This window comes from Copidosoma floridanum, unplaced genomic scaffold (assembly GCF_036245765.1).
Source record: "Copidosoma floridanum isolate Cflo_tuat_1 unplaced genomic scaffold, Cflo_Japanese_pri ptg000029l, whole genome shotgun sequence".
Taxonomy (NCBI): Eukaryota; Metazoa; Arthropoda; class Insecta; order Hymenoptera; family Encyrtidae; genus Copidosoma; species Copidosoma floridanum.
In genome coordinates, this window is record NW_028321906.1 from 80,869 (window position 1) to 102,462 (window position 21,594).

Below are 21,594 nucleotides of genomic sequence, written 5' to 3' on the forward strand. Positions count from 1 at the left end.
TTACATAGTTTCAGGGTGGGGCTTTTAAAACTAGTTCCCCCCACCATTTTCTGCGCCACCCTCCTAACGCCCTCCACAAAATAAAGGAAAATTCGATTGCTATCAATGTTACTTTAACTCAATAAAATAATCAGAGCTACCCTAGCCCCGCACATTTTTCAAAGCCCCCACAATCTAAGGAAAAATTACGTTAACTTTACCTTTATTTTAACTCATTAGAAATCTCAGTTATTTTTTTGTGACCCCCCCTCCCCCGTCGCCCTAGGTCATTTTTCAGTGCCCCTTGCCACCACTTTACCACTCCTCGTAGCCCCCCGCTATACTCGGAACAATGTTACTGTTCCAGCACCCCTCGCAATGAGGGATCATTCCACAGATTTGTCTGTTATTTCAACTCAATAAAGTTGTTATGTATTTTTTCTTGTTCAGACAAGATATTGCAGATCTGCCTTCTGCAATATATTTCAAATACTTAAGGACGTTCGGTAGAGATAGAATTTTCCAGTGAATTTTTCTGAAATTTTGATCAGACGTTCTTGTTGTTGTTGCAATAAACCAGTCCAAATTTTAAAAGATTCGTCTGTTTTGTTTTCGAGATATTCAATTTCAAAGCTCAGTCATTTTAACACAGTCGCTTATGAGAAAACTGATTACAACTCAGTTTTAAGCGAATTGGCCCAGTGAATTTCGCCAATTTTTTTATATGTCACAAATAATGTTATGAGTTTAATGCATACTAAGTTTCGCGACGATCGTCTGATTCGTTAATGTATAAAAAAATAAATAAAAGTTCGATAGAAATACAATGGCAACGTCGCCAGTGGCGGGAAATTTAAAATGCTCTTGGACGTCAATCAGTAAATGTTTCAATATTATCGTAGATTTTACGCATTTTCGTACAAAATACAATCTTATACATGTGTATGAGCGTATGTACATTACGCCCACCCCTCTCCATAAGAAAATAACAATATATTTTAATAACACGTTATTTATTTTTCTTATAAAATTTCAAATTTATGATTATTTCTGTTCCTTTCTCATTTGTCGTACTTTGGAGGTTATACTGTTTGACTTTGGGCATTTTTACGAATGAAATCTACGAATATAAATACAATGGTCACAAGTCTTTTCAATTACTTATTTATTCATTTTCATTACATTTTTATAACGAATCAAAGTCAAATACTTACTGCTTTATCACAAAAACATTAAACATACACGTATAACACTGTCGTAACCGACGCAGCATACGAGCAGACACCTGATGCGTGTACATGAACACTCACACATTAAAGACCTGTACGGCGTTGTCAAATCTTCACTCATCGCTGGTTTCCTCTTGCCTCGCATATGTTTCCCTCCCGCTATGTCTACCGAAAGTCCTTAAGTATCCTTAGATATAGATTACGAGGTAAATATTCCTATTTATGGAATATATCCCTATTCCCGGAATATGAAAATTCATGTATTTGTTATGCAACTTACATGTTAAAAAAATTGTGGTAGTTATGTATTTTATTTATCTTTATGAATTCACAAGAAAATTTCTATTGTAGATGCAATAAATGACTAATATTAAATATCATTTCATAAATAGGGACAAATTCAAGCATAACCTATCTTTTGAATCGCACATATTATGGTACCAAACTTCAACGAATAACCCATATAATTCTAGTGAACAAATAAACGTTATAATTATTTCTGTTAAATACAAGAGTGTTATGCGAATGAAAAAACTTTAATTGTTTTAAAATATTAAACTAAATTTATTTTTTGAAAAAAGTTTCATAAATAGGAACATACATATGAAATAGTAGGTACAATGTTTGATAATTATGTGCATTTTGGTCTTATAATCTTTTTATAAAATAAAGTAATTTAACAATGAGGAACCATATTTAAAAATTATAATAATAGTGATGGATTTATAGCGCACCAGCAAAAACCAAAATTTCTACCATTGAAGCTTACAACTAAGAAAAAAGATTAAAGAAACAAGTAAGATGAAATTTGGCATAATATTAACATTAACCTTGGTTAGCAGTTGGAGTCACCACTGGCTACAGCTAGCAGCAGCAAGCGTTAGCCAATCAAAGGAAGCAGCGGATGGCTGCAGCCAGTAGCAGCTTAGTATATAGTACATTGGTAGACTATTGTATACACGAATTATACATGGGACTGTGGCTAGCTACTGTCTCTTGTGATTAACTGCAACTAGCTATAGCCAGCAGTCGCAAGTGGCGCTCCTACTACTAACAGTAAACGATCTCTTAGTTATCTATTTATTAATAAGGGTAAAATCTGAGGTGCGTTGACTTTTTTTGTTTGTATTGTTTCTTTCATACATTGAGTTTTGAATAATTATGTGTAATCGTATGACATGATATGTTTACACATATGAGTTTATTGAAACTCAAGTCGTAAAAAATGATAGAAACCGTGGTAGGTGGTAGTCATCGCCAGTAGCCCTACGAATTATACGAAACCATGCAGAGATATAGCACCTTAATGCCCGATTTCAAGGAAAGAAAAAAAAAACAATCAATTGATATAGTAATCTGTTCACTTATTATAATTTTTATACGTTATAATAGTTTATTCATATTGCTTTGCATTTGGTATTATTTTTTTTTCTTTAAAAATCTGTCTCAAACCTATTTTTTTTTATGTATACTGTTACGTCGGCGCAACGTATTATTTGAGCCTAAGCTTTCGCTCAATAGCTCGGGATTCACACTGGGCGCGTAGGTGGGACGCGGGGTTAAAAGGGTAATTCAGCTTAAAGACGCGTTACTCAAAAAGGGGTACAATTGCTTTCACGCGACTAAGACTGACTGCTGTGCAATATTCCGATGCACTTGCTCGCGGTTTTCTTTTGTCAAGAGCGGTGTATACCTCGTTCACGATCTAAAAACAGTTAACACCGTCACGAGTAAGGATATCGTATGTAATTTGACCTTGACACACTAATATCACGGTAGGCATTTGCCTTAACTCGATCGTTCGTTGTTATTCTAATAGTATTATTACCATGGAGGGCAACGGATTATCCGTGGCTAATTTGCTATTACCGGTGACCGAAGGATGCCAATACTGTGGCGAGTAGTGGCGTTCGCGAAAAACACTTTATACTTCCCGGTGATCCACGGGTATTAATATGGCATTCGCGCAAACAAACACTTTATACTGGAGATTAATTTGCTATTACCGGTGACCGAAGGGTGCCAATACTGTGGCGAGTAGTGGCGTTCGCGAAAAACACTTTATACTTCCCGGTAATCCGCGGGTATTAATATGGCATTTGCGCAAACAAAACACTTTATACTTTCCGGTGATCCACGGGTGCCAATACTATAGCGAGTAATGGCGTTAGCGCAAACAAAGCACTTTATACTTCCCGGTGATCCACGGGTGCCAATACTATAGCGAGTAATGGCGTTTGCGCAAACAAAAACACTTCATACTTCCCGGTGATCCGCGGGTATTAATATGGCGTTCGCGCAAACGAAAACACTTTCCGGTGATCCACGGGTACCAATACTAGGGCGAGTAATGGTATTCGCGCAAAAGGAAACACTTGGTCAAAAGAAAGAATATGATATGTGGTCACTTACTTTTATTTAAACGTGAAAGTTGCTATACAGACGTTGAACCAGCGTGGATGTAAGTCGCTCTCGAAGAAGATCAAGTGGCAGTAGAGACGGACTCTGGCAACCAGTTGATCGTTCGAGGGTGGTAGCGAAATTCGACTGTGTCCTCGCTTCGCAGAAGACTGGGTTGTAGCAGAGTCGGGCTCTCACTACTCAGTCTACTTCGAAGGGTATCGTCGAACTTTGCGTGTCGAACTGAATGGCTTTACCTCGCTTCGCAGTAGACTGGGTTGTAGCAGAGGCGGACTCTTACTACTCAGTCCACTTTGAAGGGCTATCTTCGAGCCGAGTCGAGTCGAGTCAAACTCTGAACTACGAACTGCAAACTGATTTTCCTCTGGGCCTACGGGCCTTTTTATTGCGAGAAGCGGACCTCGGTCACGCGCTGGCTCAAAAACGCAGGAAAACTTGCCGGGGGAAAATTTTGAAGAAAAGACAATAGCAGAAAATCTAATTGGCTAGAACTGCTCTAGTTTAGCCACTCAGAAATTGGCACATCCCACATCCGGCTTGTTCTCTTCTGTGCGTCAAGAGAATGGAAGGTGATTCACTTAGTCATGCCCTTCCTTTTTCTTTTACATCAAAAGTTGACAGAATTTCAATATATTTTAATCTTAACATTACGACCAGGTATTGTTAATATTTACTAATGATACACATTGGTTGTTCGTTCAGCTAAGTTAATTGCAAAAAGAGCGGTGAAAATCGCTTAACAATTCGGTTGATGCTAGGGTGAACAAACGATTGGTGAGTTGTTAGTTAATACTACTACTTAAGCGCCAAAACGGTGGCTGCGGCCGTACTAACTTCTAATTAGCGGTGGTATTTATAATAATAGTAGTAACAATAATAATAATAATAATAATAATAATAATAATAATAATAATAACAATAATAATAATTATAATAATGATAATAAGAATAGCAGTTGTTAGAATACTAGTGCTTTGCTTGTTGTGAGTTAACATAATTTGTTTTACCGGTAGTTTGAATGTTTATAATGTTACGAAAATAATGCGGAATTTTGGTATAATTTTGGTAAACATGTTTTTCTGCTGCTAGTAGTTGGAGAGGGAGTCGTCTCGTGGTACCCTGGGGAATCAGGACTCTGTTACCCCTATTGGAGGCAGGCATACGGACTCTCTCTCCGAGTCAAGAAAAAGGGAAGGGTTATTTTCCGTTTTTACTTCACATTCGGGAAAAGGTGTTAGCAATCAACTAGATTACAAATTAGACTATTGCAGTATGTTTATGAAATTATCAATTCGATGAAAAAATGGTTACTCTGTAAATTATGAGTTTGCTAACTTGAATGGTAAAAATCGGATAGTTCTTTGAAGGTTACTAAAGTTGTGTACCAAATTTGTTATATTTAATATGTAATGTAGTTGTTTGCTAGTGGTGTAGTACGTACTGGTTGTTTGTGATGATTCTGGCTTGTAATAATATTTTCGCTTATTTCTATGCATTAATTCTAAGCTATCCTAATGTTCAACCTTATGTTTATCTAACATTATATCTGAATTCAATATTTCAGTTTAACTGTTCCCAGTTAAACTTTTGTATCTATGGTTATAGAAAAATATTTTATTTTGCATTTCCGGTCAGCGTGGGCCAGCGTGCATGCAAGTGAGTCATGCATGGTCGTAGTACCTTAGCTACGAGCATTCTTGTAGGTGATTCACCTCTTTGCAGATGCACATTGGCCCCTGCGTTTTGTATTTTAAAATCGGCACGGAAAGATTTGAAGCAAGAGGAAAAAAAATTAATGTGGATACACCGATGTTACAATACGTACTAAAAAAAAACTATTTAATACGTCAAGGCTACTATTATATGTATAACTATAATTTTCATGAGATAAGATTTTAAGTACGGAATCTTAAAGTTTTCTTTTTTTAAATTATTACTTTTTACTACGTATACGAAGTAACTACAAAAATAAATCAATTTTGCTATAAAAAAAATTTGAAGAACGATTTTATTTAAAAAAATATTACACACAGTTATTCTGAATTAAATTTTTAACTTTAATAATTGTTAACAAAACTGTAACATAAGTAAATATTAACATATCATATCATATGCTTATACTAAATAACGTTGTAATGTATGTGATTACTTTTAATTCGTTAATTTTTTATTTTTTTAGAAGGTGTATCTTATAATAAAAAATTCCTTCCCAAACAACATTTTATAATTCCGAATTATTTTGATGTTTAATTTGCATTAATATCCCTTTTATTGTTTTGCATCTTGATAACGATACGTATAGTTGTCCATGAGAAAATTAAGGCTTTTTTAATTATCAACCTACTTTATCGAAACTTTGCCCTTGAGACTTGTTAATTATCATAGTGAATGCTAAGACTAAAGGAAATTGTTTTCCGGATAGTATGAAAGGTAACGAAGAGGTATTACATGTATTTATAAGTAATTTTCGGTATGAAGACTGTGTTTCCAAGTTTTTCTTTTGTTATTATTTCAGCTTTAATATTGTACTTAAATAATTTTCTAATTTCTAATCGTGTAACATTGCACAAACCGTCGGCTATACTTAAATTTCTCATTAACATAACTATTGCTCCAACTTTCAAATTTAGTTCATGGAGTGGCAAACCTTTACGAATATTATTAAGTATTTAATAGGAAAATTTGTGTAAATGTTATCATCCGATTCATCGGAACCTTTGTATGTGGTATGATCTATGCTAAAACAAGTTTTCGTATTTCTTTGTATTAAACTCAAAATTTTGTTTTTTAAAAAAATAGTGTATTTATTGTAAGAAGTCAGAATTACACTATTTGATAATGATTTGTTATTTTTATTAAATATTTTGAAACATACATCATTGACTTTCCATTTTCCAGGAATGTTCGGTGATTTTGTTTTTTCTGCTGGAAAATTCACGTGGATCGACCTGTAAATCTAACTGGATTGGCTGGAAAATTTACGTAGATCGACCTGGATATTTAACTGTATCGGCTGGAAAATCCACGTGGATCGACCTGCATATCCACCTGGATGGGCTGGAAAATCCACGTGGATCGACCTGGAAATCCACCTGGATATTTTTGGTCGGGAAATTAATTCAAGATGTAGCGTGTAGCTCGAAGCAAACCAGTGACAAATTGCATGCACCTGCACAAACGTTCTGCAATAAGTTATAAAACATACAACTTTTAATGTATATTTCTAACTGAGTTTTAAAACCTTTTTGTTTTACTAATATATTGTAAGTAGAATTAAATATCAATAAAAAAGATGTACAATCAATAATAAAGGTGTGATTTTAACTTTTGCCTATTCGGGTATTGCCTAAAATTTTAGGCATTTCGGGGTTTTCCTAAGCATTTACTAAAAATGCCTAAATTCGGATTTTGCTGGTAACACATAAATGTACATATATTGGTACGGGCGATAAATACTTGAACGCCGTTTGCGCTCGCCTACTTAGACTGTGCGAGGAAGAAAGGCCAGAGAGAGAGAGAGGGGGTGTTATAATGTGTGCGAGAGAGAGAGATAGAAAGGGGAGACAAGCGTCTTGATATGCGGACTAGCGTGAGACTCTTTTGGCCATGAGGCCAGAAGAGATTAGGTATTAGTAGAATCGGCGACACATGTATCCCTTGCCTGCTTAGCGTATAAAAATCACCGGAGGACAGCCTCGCCATCACCTTGCTAGCGCCTGCCCTTTCAAATTTGTGACCAGACGACTTATTAGCGAGATATTGGGTCAAGAGTTCGTTTCCGAGAGGAAAGCCTTCCCTGGCTGTACGTACCTTATCGTTAGTGCGATCAAGCGAAATACACACACACACACACACACATACATTCTTTTGTACCAGTGCAATTAATAGATTGAACTCTTGTAACTTTCAAGTGTTTGTGTTCTGCTTTGCACGAGCCTTTCCCTGCATGAAGCCCTTCTAGCTGTTCTTTATTTATAGGCTCTATATAGAAATCGTGTCATACAGTAACGAGTCGTAAGCCAAGCACCAGCTTTATTCTGCCGCCTCTATGGGCTCCCACGTAAACACAGTCGCACGAGTATTTTAAGTTAGACCAGGGCTGAGATGGTCCTTCAGCAAGCCGACGTAAACGAGAGAAAGTGGACTCGCTGTCCGCGATGTAACATAAGTGTGTCTCCACGGGTACCCGGGAAGTACAGTCTTAGTCAAAAGTATTTCTAACCGTAATAAGTTGGCCGTGAGAAAGTATAAACACCCATTAATACATATATATATAAATATATATATATATATATATATAATATATATATATCGCCCCCCCTGCACGCTTCGCGTGCCAACCCCCCAAGAATATTTAAAACTTGAAAATTTAATAACAACATATGATTTAAATTTAATATCTACAAAATGATGGACTTGTTAGATGAATAATCAATTGTTACTCAGTTTGCTCACTTTTCTTAATGATGTTTCTTATATTCCAATATTCTTCAAACATCCATACAACATATAGTTTGGTATCACAATATTTTAAAATATGATAAATACAATTTATATTTGGAGTAAAAGTATTCAAAGATAAAAATTTTATTAGGAAGGCTTTTTTGTAAAAGAAAAATGTACAGTCTGTATCATCGTATAAATTGAAATATTTATTAATCAATATTTATTATTACTAAAACATAGCAGCGATATGGTATTTGGCACAAAAAATAAAAGTATAAAATTTTTATAATTATGAAATTGGCGATTGAAAATATACGACAATATTTTTGTCATTATAAAATTTCTAGTACGAAATTAAAGGCTGTCCTGTCCTTCAATTTCGTAAGATTAATTTTTTACCAAAATTCAAAATTTTCAAAATGAATGTTAAAGTTATAATATGTATGAAAAATTTTGTAATGTGAGCTTTTTTTTTTCAATTTAAGAATTTAAAAATACAATATCTTAAAATATCAGTTTTTTTATGTTTTCACTTGTAAAAATGCTAATTTTCAAGATGCATTCTACAAATTTAAAAAACTTAATTTCTTACAGAAAAACAAAAAATTATAAGGAATAAACGTTGATAAACAAATAATAAAATTGTTAACGATCAAAAATTTCTTGCCATACAATGTTTTCAATGTTTGCTTGGTTCTCCGAATCATTTTGTATAAATATATTCTCAGGACTTTTACATCTTGATACCAATACGTATTGTTGACCATGCGAAGACAAAGGTCTTTTGTAGTAAAAATCCTAATTTATCAAAACTTTGACTTTTGCGATTTATTGATTGTCATGGAAAAAGCTAGAACTATTGGAAATTGTTTTCTGTATATAATAAACAGTAACGATGAATTATTACCGGTATTTAACGTGGTTCTTGAAATAAAAACTTTATTACCAGATTTTTCACCAGCTATTATTCCTGCTTCTAAATTATGTTAAAATAATTTTGTTATACGTAGTCTTTTGCGATTGTACAAGCCATCGAATATACTCAAGTTTCTTATCAACATAATAATAGTGTTACGTACGATATGCAGGGCACATCATACTGACTCCCCCTGGTAACAGCAAGGCTACTTCAGTAAGAGGGCACTGACGGGAGGGGAACACGGTAATATAAGGCCCAGCGAGCCTCTAATCGGGGAAGCCGAGCGTTATCAAGAGGTTCGGGCGTTACTAAGGTACTCGAGCGTTATCAAATCAAGACACCGTGCGATAATTACGAGAGAACACGATGAGTTTTAAACGGGAACACACGCGCGACTTTGCCTTATAAATGTGGTATCTTGAATAAAAGTCTTTAAGTAAATAAGTATTGATCATTCTTGCGATGCACATTCTTATTACCATCTACTTTTAGATTTAAAACATAGGATGGTCATCCTTCATGTATGTTATTTAAAGTTTCTATAAGAAAATTTATGTTTATGTTTTCATCAGTGCGATCGCTATTTTTATATTTTGCATAATTTATGTTGTAATAAGTATGTTCTTTCCCTTTAATAAAATTCAAAATTTTATTATTCAAAATATACGAGAGCTTATTAGAAGTTGTTAAAATTACTTTGTTTAGGCAGCTATTTATACCATCCATGGGTGATGGGCATTCGTGTCATTACTTTATAAATTTTAATTATTTTCAAAATCATCATCTAGTGCTTCGGAATGTGTGGTGATTGGCACTTGCGTTATTTTATTTATTCAATTAATTAACAAAGCGGCCAGTAAGTGCCCCGGGCTGTGTGGTGATTGGCGTTTGTGTTATTTTATTTATTCAATTAATAAACAAAGCGGCCAGTAAGCGTTCCGGGTTGTGTGGTGATTGGCGCTTGTGTTATTTTATTTATTCAATTAATAAACAAAGCGGCCAGTAAGTGCTCCGGGTTGTGTGGTGATTGGCGCTTGCGTTTATTATTTTATCATTTTAATTATCAAAGCGGCCAGTAAGCGCCCCGGTTTGTGTGGTGATTGGCGCTTGTGTTATTTTATTTATTAAATTAATAAACAAAGCAACCAGTAAGCGCCCCGGTTGTGTGGTGATTGGCGCTTCTGTTATTTTATTTATTATATTAATTAACAAAGTGGCCAGTAAGTGCCCCGGGTTGTGTGGTGATTGGCGCTTGCGTTTATTATTTTATCATTTTAATTATTAAAGCGGCCAGTAAGCGCCCCGGTTTGTGTGGTGATTGGAGCTTGTGTTATTTTATTTATTCAATTAATAAACAAAGTGGCCAGTAAGAGCCCCGGGTTGTGTGGGGATTGGTGCTTGCGTTATTGTTTAATGTATTTTATTAATTATTAAAGCTTGCGATACCGCTTTTAGGCGCGTTGGTTTATTGGGTTAAATAGCTTAGGATTAATGTATCAAGTTATGGTGTATGAAACGTTGTCAAGTTATCTGGGGTTTTGCGTCTTGCTCCATATAGCCAATTTGACTTTCCCGCAAGTTTGCCAGTCACATTTGAGAGCACTAGTGACGACGACAAGAAAGCAGAAACAGAAAGCTGTGGTGCGCATGCGAATCATGGTATCGTTGATCGTTCGTTCGTTTGTGCGTTCGTTCGTTCGTTCGTGCGCTCGTGCTTCAATAGCCCCCCTGGGAGGCCCAGAAAAAATCAGGGAGAGAGAGAGAGAGAGAGAGTTAATTTCTACCCCTCGAACGGTAGGCTGAGTAGTAAGAGTCCGCCTCTGCTACCTTACAGTCTACCACGAGATGAGGACGCAGTACAGTTCAAATTTTACCCTCGAACGCTCGACTGGATAGTTAGAGTCCGCCTCTGATATCTTACAGTCCTCTACGAGAGCGGTTTTAAAATTTCAACTTCGGACACTCCGCGTTGGTTCGGTACGTGTACGTTTGAATATCAAAAAATAAATGTAAGTCGATTTGAAATATTTGAATGATGTCTTTAAATATTAAAATGATTTCCACTCCGTTTCAACGCAGACGTGTTTTGGAGTTCGCATTACGGTGTCGGTAAAAGACCACACTACGAGAATAAATAACAGAATTGTTCCTTACGTAAAGCCTAGGACAATCACCTGTACTCCGGACGGTATGGGTGGCTCCTAGACCGCTCGCGAGTTTAAACAATTTTCCCCATTGCGTAACCTCTAGAGCGTAACTACCTTTACTCGTTGAGGTATTGGTTACCTGTAGATCGTGAACGGGATACTATTTTGACACGTCGTGCCGGGTATTCTTGACAAATTAGAGGCGCGCCGTGAACGAGTTCCTCGCACTACTGCTCGACATCCACTTTAATTCGATCAGAACAGTTGGGCTCCTCCCCTTATTAACGCCCAGTCAAGAAATTTAGCTACTTTTTAGCCCATAAGAAGCATAATAAGGGTATGCGCTTACAAGGAGAGGAGTAGATTCACGTGGAAATGTGCATACTGGCGCACATTTTGGAGATGCGTGAAAGGGGTATACTGAATGTGTACCTCCGAGGAGAGGAGTGGAAATGTCGGCTATAGCAGGGGTCTCATCAGGGCATTGGATATCTCGCAAAAGTAAGCATTTTTTCCGATAATTTCTCTAAAATAATGGCTAAGCGCATGCACAGTCGTTAAATTATCGAAAAAAGTGCTTATTTTTGCGAGACATTAAATGTCCTGATCAGACCCCTGTAGCTATATGGTACTATCATTGATTTACGAACTTAAATTTTTTTTTTACTATTTTTTATTTTATACATGAAATTATCATATCTGTTGTTACTTATCAAATATGTACATTAAATTTGTGGAAAACTAGAAAATATAATAAGATTTGTTAGATATAATTGAATCATAGTAGGTAGCTTGAGGGAGATAAGAGGGGGGGCCTCAAAATAATGAGGGTGGCTGAGGAGGGTCGAGGGGGGTCTGGAAAAAATAGCATAATTTTTATTGGGTTAAAATAAGGGAGAAAAGACAAAATTGTCAAACTATCATGTTCTATTTGTAAATCAACGTTTAGGTGTCCTCAAAATAGAGGCGTATGGAATTCATTTAATTTTTGACGGAATTTTAATAATCATAATATTAATAATGACCGTATGAAAAAAATATAAAACCTTTAACAAAAAGTCAACTTGCCAACCAAAAAAGAAATCAGAGAGGAAAAAAACACAAAGTTATCCGAAGAATTACATTTAGCAATGTCAAAGGAGGCAACATGAAGTGGTAGTAAAGTAACTTCGAAACCAAACCTAAACTCCTCGATTTTGTAATTAATTGAAGCCTCCAATGCCTCTTTAATTAAAATTGGTGAAATGTTCATCAGTTTCTGTGAAACGGTAACGCACAGGCGATGTTGCTGATGATTCTACTGTAAGTAGTGATGGCAATTTGATGAACACAAATTGTTTAGATTGCTCGCAGTTCTCTTCTTTACACATACTTTTACACTTGCTGTCAACGAATGAGCTTAGAAAAAAAGTCATCGTTTTGAGCATGCCCTGAAACTTATTGCTTCTTTTATTTGTTAGGTTGGTAGTCTTATGCTGTTTGAAGTATAAGAAACCAATTTACCACTACCATCTTCAACAACTGTACGGCAATTTATTTACGATAGTGGTCCACTGGTAGTTGAGGGTTTATTACGAGTTGAAGAATTAAAAAGTTTTTTAAAGAAAAGCCACCTTCCTTCTGGAAGTTGGATTAGTGAAGACACTACTCGTATGTCTAACAAGGTTCAATTTGACCCTAGCACTAACCAACTAGATGGATTTGTTTTACCAACTGATGAAGACTCAATACCAGTTGCTTACACTTTTTTAGCAACATCTGCTCAACAAATAGAAGAGAACTTTAAGGCCAATTCAGCGTCGAATCTTTTGCACACTTTCATGGCTCAACCTCTTCAATAAAAACCCCATCTTCTTTGTTATGTTTGTTCAATAATCGAAAGGAATTCGATTTTTTTGACGTGTTAAAGAGTTGTTCGTACATCTTACTAATATATAAAGCAAAGTCGCTTAGACCGTTGTAATCGCTAACCGCAGAAACTACGGAACCGATTTTGCTAAAATTTTGCACACTGATTCATGATACTTCCTAGATGGTTTTAGTATAGTTTGTATCTTAAAAAATTTAATAACAATAGCAATAAATGAGCTCAAAGTTTTGCAAAAATACGCTAGCTTTTCACTTTAGTTCAGTAAAATCCGCTAGGTGGCGTTGACATAAAATCGAGGCTATCTGCAACAGAATTGAATAAGTGTGGTTATAATACGCCGGAGCGTCTCGACAGTGATGTAGTTGTTCTGCGTCAGTTCAACGAGCTGTATAGAGAATGCTGATGATAGTCTTGCAGCTGGATATCCCGGTTACGGATGACACTCTTCTGTAAGGGGGAAGGGACCTAGGTTTCCATTCACCCTGAATCTCGACGAGTGCGATTAAAAAAAAATTCATTTGTACCGATGACGTCTCTGGCATAAATACCAGGAGACATATCTAGCCAGAGCACAATCCAACTCTTCAGAGTTGAGTGGCAGTCCCACCATCCCGCCTGGTGCAATTAGAGAATTTTGGGCTACAAACTCAAGCCAGGGAAAACAGCTCTGAGGGGCATGGGGAGCTACAACGGCTACCTTCTTGGTCGTCGCGTCCCCAACGCGTATACCCACATGATCCCGTCTAACGATGAGCGGTTGGTTATCCAGGGAACGACCCGAAGACGAGATATTCTTTGGTCAGCGGCGTACCTCCCTCCATCACAGTCTCCGTACATCGAGACTTCCAGGGTAAGAATCAAGCTACCCGTAGCCAGCTCCTCATCATCAGGAATAAGAGTAAAGAATATTCCAGGAAGTTCCACCACTGGCACTTTTTAGGGCCATTATAAGTATTTACGTTCCCTACTTAACCATCAATTTCATCGGTTCTTTTTAGGGGCCACCTAAGTGTAAACTACTTTGCCAACAAATACATTTTTACTACCATTTTCGGAAGCGATTCGTCGACTAAAAGACTATATTAACTAAAGACGGGTACTATTAAACCAAGTCATCCATTCATTAGCAGACGTCACCTGCGGAGTTGTTCTTCGCAAGGCTGGAAAACCCGGTGACCGACTACCCTATATCACCCTCTGGACTCTAAGCATTAACTTAGGGTGTATTCCGTTATTGTCGCGCGACTTGCAAAGAGAATCGGAACGCTCCGATATTCTCGCGAAAATAAAAGGGAGCGTTCCGAAACCTACGAATGCGAGACTGCGAGATCACCGCGTGATTGCTTGCGTATGAGTATAGTCGGTCACGTCGAACGATAGCTGGCGCTGTGCATCATCAAACATATACTTAATGTACGCAACTGTGGGGTTTTGCATTCGTTACGTATATGATTCGAAGCGAATTGCATCTTGGTCTCGTAATTCTCGACAAAATCTTTCTTTTTGTTCTGTTCCCGTGTATTCTCCTGGATGTATTTGTCAACTTAATTTTAATTAGTTCCAAGAGAAAATTATAAGTGATTCGATTCAGTCAAAAATTTTTACGAAAACCTTCATTGCTGTACTGATCGATTACATTGATGTAATTATAATGACAAATCTTGATTCTCTTTATTTTACTTCTTTGAACTGCAAGAAGCGATACTACAATATCCTCCTCTTCACTTGAAGAATCTTCGGAGGATTCTAATAAGTGGTTAATACATTTAATGGCATTTGCCTTAATGTTTCGAATCCGATTCATTGTTCTTGTTTTTTTTTAATATTAAACTTTCACACGGGCTTAATAATTTTAATACGTATGGTTAAATTACAAAAAAAAATACTAAAAGAAAAAGGTCAAGTCGATAATTACGAGACCAAGATGCAATTCGCTTCGAATCATATACGTAACGAATGCAAAACCCCACAGTTGCCAGTGTTGGGTGAGGAGGATATGATTTTGCATTTTTATCACTAGGACCTATATATAGCTACAGATCCTAGTGAGAAAAATGCAAAAGCTGAATAAGAGGGGAAAGGAGGCCAGTGGTTCTCCCCAAATGTGACTCGCAAACTTGTGGGAAATTCAAATTGGTTATGAGGTGCAAGACGCAAATACCCAGATAACTCGATACAATCACATGCACAATAACTTGATGAACTAATCCCAAGTTATTTAACCCAATAACCCAATGGGCCTATAAGCAGCCTCATGAGTTTGAATAAATGATAAAATTTATTAACACAGCAAGCGCCAATCCCAACACGACCCAAGGCACTTACTGGTTGCTTTAATTATTTATAATTAATTAAATAATACCGCAAGCGCCTATCCCTACACAACCAGGGGAGCTTACTGGTCGCTTACTTGATTTACTATAAATAAAATGATAACGCAAGCGCCTATCCCCACGCAACTGGGGAAGCCTACTGGTTGCTTTAATTATTTATGATTAATGAAATAATAACGCAAGCGCCTATCCCCACACAACCGGGGGACAGGCGCTTGCGTTATCATTTTATTTATAGTAAATTAAGTAAGCAACCAATAAGCTCCCCCGGTTGTGTGGGGATAGGTGCTTGCGTTACTACTTCATTAATCATAAATAATTAAAGCAACCAGTAAGCTCCCCCGGTTGTGTGGGGATAGGCGCTTGCGTTATTATTTTATTTATAGTAATTTAAGTAAGTGACCAGTAAGCTCCCAAGGTTGTGTGGGGATAGGTGCTTGCGGTAATTTTTCATTAATTATAAATAATTGAAGCAACCAGTAAGTGCCTTTGGTCGTGTGGGGATTGGTGCTTGCTTTGTTAATTAATAAATTTTATTATTTATTTAAACTCATAAGGCTGCTTATTGGCCCATTGGGTTGTTGGGTTAAATAGCTTGGGATTAATTTATCAAGTTATTATGCATGTAAGTGTGTCGAGTTATCTGGGTATTTGCGTGTTGCACCACATAGCCAATTTGAATTTCCCACAAGTTTGCCAGTCACATTTGGGGAGAACCACTGGTCTCCTCCCCTCTCCTATTCAGCTTTTGCATTTTTCTCACTAGGATCTGTAGCTATATATAGGTCCTAGTGATAAAAATGCAAAATCATATCCTCCTAACCCAACACTGACAGTTGCGTACATTAAGTATATGTTTGATGATGCGCAGCGCCAGCTATCGTTCGACGTGACCGACTATACTCATACGTAAGTAATCACGCGGCGATCTCGCAGTCTCGCATTCGTAGGTTTCGGAACGCTCCCTTTTATTTTCGCGAGAATATCGGAGCGTTCCGATTCTCTTTGCGAGTCACGCGACAATAACGGAATACACCCTTAACCAGGAACCACTGATCCTCTCCAAGGTCTGCGCTGGGCAAACCTATAACAGCTATGAAGGAAAAAAAATTGAGCCAACGGGACAGCCTCCACTGGACAAGTATCACTAACCAATTTCCCCATCTAAGATCACCAAAACAACTGAATATGCAAATAAAAAGGTGCTTTAGACACCAACGTCTTCGACGTTATATCGGGAGACGTTGGGAAAGAGCACAACAACCAGCCCCAAAGCTTTGGACTTTGTAATTTTTCTCCCAATCAGTCTGGGTTTTCAACAGCAGGCCAGAGAAGATTACCCTGAGTTATCCAGGCAGTCACAATTGCCGTTAACTGCAGTCAAGAAACAGTTAACTTAAGAAGCTCACCAGTCTTTTTTAGGGCTATCGGGCGTCGAACTACTTTGCCAAAAAATATATTAGAACTTAACAAAGTTGACAGAAAACAGCTTTTAGGGGTCACAAAAATTTTAAGCATGCCAAAAGTCGCAAGAGGGTGAATTGGAAGAAAAACTTCAAATGTATCTAATAAATACAATTTTACTTAGGCGTCAAGAAACTGACGCAAAAAATTTATCGAGATTGAAACAGCAGCGTCAAAATCGACAACTAAAGAGTCCATTACGTGAGAGATCAGCTTTTCATTGTACCCTCACAGCAATCTCTGAAATCTCTAAAGATCCTACTTCAGATTTTTAAATAAGTAGAAAATGTATTTGTGTTTTTGTGGCAATAAAAATATAGGGTTTAAGATCTAGGACTTTATTTCTCTGGTAATATAGTTGTGAGATATGAGAAACAAATTTTTTTTCAATATAAATTTTTTGGGGGCTTAAAATCTTAACAGCATTAAAAATAGCCCTTTTCGTGAATTACACGAGAGAAACTGTAAATCAACGGCTTCTTATGGCCACCGATTATTTTATGGTATGAAGAACGCCCGGCACTTTTCAGCATAATTATTTTTTTGAATTTTTACACCTTATTATTTGACCAAATAAACTATTTGGATTCCAAAAAAATATGTTTTTAATAAGAAGATTATTGTTCTGAGATGTGTCAGGAATATGTGTAAAATTTCTAACTGAAAACGTTTCACATTACATGTCAACACACTACGGTGTTTTATTTAGTAAGTCTCGGGCGAAGCCAAGACGGGAGGCTGCTAGTTATTGATATTTTAACGTGTCAAGGAATCAATGTAAAAGGTTTTTTCTCAGATGGTGTCCCTCGTCTGCTGAAAGCAATGAAAATAGCTACTCGATCGGCACGGTTACTTAAAATAAATGTACACTGAAAGATGAAGAAATAACTATACCAGAATTCCACCAGGAAATGTTGCGTAAAACAATATATATCCAGGACATTGTACATTGGGACAAAACTGAGACCTAAGATACTACAAGTATCACGAATTCTAGCGATGGGAAAGTTTGTTGTATCAAGCACCCATTTTAAAATACTTATGAGTATTAAATCGAAAGGTAGACATCGACTCGTCGTAAAGGATCTGTGAATGAATTTTGCGTCTGTTGTACGACTATCGTCTCAAAAAGTACTTAATATTAGCTGAACACGTTCCTAATTCAGATGGTACACAAGCTTATTTGAGAATGATTTTTGTCGTTCTTAATTCATTTTTGCCTACAAGTATTTCAATCAGCGAAAGAATACATTGTATCTGGCACGCATAAATATTTTTTTTAGATTGTAGAAAAAATAGCTTGAAGATGACTATGAGTACAGTGTAGCAGATAATTTCATATAAATGAATATTATGAATGTATTGAAATTAATGCTCATGAGTTCATTAATATAGTATTAGATGCATTGAAATTAATATCGTTTGACCACGTGATTCCATACATGTTTTCGGGCCAACCTTGTTAGAGCATATATATACTAGTGGGGCTGACGCCCCCTGCGCGCTCCACGCGCCAACCCCCCACTAACAGATTGAGTAGATAAAATAACGACATTACTCGTGTAATTATCAATGCAGGTTGAGAATGAGTCCACAACAGCAGAACACGCGACTCACAAAGGAGTTGATAAAACAGATGATAACATAAATATTTATTTTCCAATAGAATTTTTAAATAATATCAGAGAAGGTCTTCCACCACACAAATTAAAATTAAAAATAAATGCTACAGTAATTTTTATAAGAAATTTAAGTATATCAGACGGTCTCTGTTATGGCACAAGATTAAAAATAACAAAATTATTTAAGTATAATATATAATAACGAGAGAAAAAAAAGGAAGCAAAGTTTATATTCCTAGAATAACATTGAATACTGGCACCTCATCATCATGACCTTTTGTCTTTTATAGAGAACAGTTTCCCTTTGTATTAGCATTTTCTATGTTCATCAACAAATCACAAGGACAGAGTTTTCATTCCTTAAGATTGTATATTAAAAACCTTTATTCTCTCACGGAAAATTATACGTTGCTTTATCAAGATGTAAGAATCTAAAAAGAATTTTTATTCAAAGTGAATCCGAGAATAACTCAGAAATTAGAAATATTGTTTAACAAGAAATTTTTCAGTAATTCAAAAATATGTAACTTCAAAGATCGTCACATTTAAACAGACATATGTTAATTCATAAAAACCATGAAAAAAAATATGTAAAAAATGTGGAAAGGGTTTTTAAAGAACATATGGGTTAAAACGACACATGAAATGTCACAAAATTAAGCTAACAGAATTACTTATTGTTTTAAAAGCTTAATTGTGTTTGTCTTTTTAATTATACTTTCTCCTGAATTCTGTCTTTTTGTAAATAAAGTCTTCAGTTAATCAAGAATTTTATATTTGGGTAAAGTACACATGGACCAAAAAGAGATTCCAAATGTAAAAGTTTAATCAAGTTAAACAAATAATGGTCCTTCAGAGACATATAGTGAGTAAGGGGGAGAGAATAGAAAGAGGGGGACCTATGATCAGTGACTTGAAAAACCCTAAAAACGAGGTATGACTTGGGTACTAAATTACATTTATTTTTTAACATTTCAGATGGTAAAATATTCTATAAATAAGTATTTTTTGGGGGAGGTGGAGGGGGAGCTGAGGGGTAGCTGAGGAGGAGCAGGAAGGAGCGGGGGGAGCGGATGGGAGATCACTTAAATATAATTTGATCAAAAATGACGTAAAAACAAGCAAATAATTATGTGAATCGAGGGGGAGCTGTGGAGAAGCTGAGTGGGAGTGGGGAGGAGCGGGGGGGGGGGTGCTGAGACTCACTTTCATCAATACAACTATATAATATAGGGATATATAAATAGGTGATTCCACCGTAAGTGGCCCAAATCGTGTCCAGAGCTCGTACGACGGTTTGAAGCTAAAATTAATAATGCTTGCAGTGCCAAGACATGTTAAATGTTATGAATTCTCGACTACTTACAGATGTAACCGATTTCTTGTCCCTTCCATGAAGAAAATTGCGAGAATCACCTCAAAATGTCAGTTCCGATCCCTGTCCAAAACTCAACTTTTCAAACAAAAGACTCTCGCATACCAAAATAAAGCTTTTTTCCGGAATTTTAGCTGCTACATTATAAATTTTAGGTATCATAGATTATATTTATACTGAAATTATCCATGCTCTTAGAAAATAAGTAAGAACGCGGAAGAGTCAGTGTGTATCATTCGCGGAAAATCCGAGAGCTTTAAAGCTCGAAATGTCAGTTCCGACCCCCTGAAATTGATAATCAGTTGTAGTTAAGTTTCTATACATTTTTAGGTCTTGAGTCGTTAGAAATTCAACTTCTGATCATTGAATATTTATTCTTTACATAGTTTTGAGACTTTTTCTGTATGTGGATCGGTAACAGTGTTCAAAGAAGAACCAAAAAATCAGGATGATGATACATTGGAAAATTTAAATAAAATAAAAATAGTCAGTGATTTGAATGCATTGAATTTGAGGTGGAGTAGCAGAGTACCCAAAGTACTAAAATCGAAGCTGACTATATTTATTGAGTAAATAAGTCTTTTTTACCAAATATCTTAGCAAACTGTACTTTTAAGTCAATTAACTATAATTTAGTATAGGAACAAATTAATAGTTGATGAAAAATAATGTGTTTAAATGTTAAAATACTAATTATATTAATATGAAATATTAACAATTACTAGAATTAATGATAAAAAACCATTTTTCTATAAGTTATTGTAAAAAAAATGTATACTTGTGGTAGTATAAATTAAATATTTCGTATGTAGTCACAGTCTTTATATTTTAATTTGAAACTTTGAAATATTAAGTTTTAATTGTAAAAAAGCTAATAAACTATTAAAAAAATAATTTATTAGTATCAAAACGTTAAATTGTATCCATACAAGTTTTTTTTGAGACTTTTACAGTTAAAAAATGAATTATAAGTATTTTCTACAAATAGGTCAGTTCCGACCCCCACCTAAAATCATAAAAGCTGTGTAAGTTTTGACAAAAATTTTAAACTGAATCTGAGACAGTTACGGCAGAATTACCCATATATATCTGTGTGTGTACGTGCGTGCGCATACTCCACTCGGAATACTCCACTCAATGATCTCAACGTGCTTCATGGTTGTAAATTGTTCTTTGTTACAAGCGTTACATAAAATATGAAGAATACAATTTGTTCCCAATAGTTAAGTTGATATCTTTTAAATTGTTATTCTTTTCGATTGACAGTTCTTTTATTATAATTAAAAAAAGGAGAATACGAGAGGAGTTTGAAAAGGAAGAATAAGGCGGTAATAAAAGAGGAGAGTAAGAGAGAAGGTTGAAAAGAAAGGATAAGACGGTGGTAAGAGAGAGAGAGAGAGAGAGAGAGAGAGAGAGAGAGAGAGAGAGAGAGAGAGAGAAAGATAGAGAAAGAGACAGCGGATTAACAAGGAGGTGTAGAATAAAAGGTGATCAAAGGTGAAGCTTTTCTCGAGTGGTTAGCAAGACGTGCACGACGGCTTTCGTGAAAGGGAGCCGCTTGGGGCCGTATTCCATTTACTAGAATGGACGATAATTTCCTCTCGCGGACCCTAGCTGGATTCTCTCGAGCTATCTTTTGTTTTTTAATGTTCCTTTTATTCTCGTTGTCATGACATTCTTCTCGACATTTACCTATTTTTTTCAAGTTATACTTCTATAGGCGCGTTATGTGTGAGGGTAAATCAACGATTTCAGATTTTTAACTTGAGAAAAACTGTGACGGTAGTGG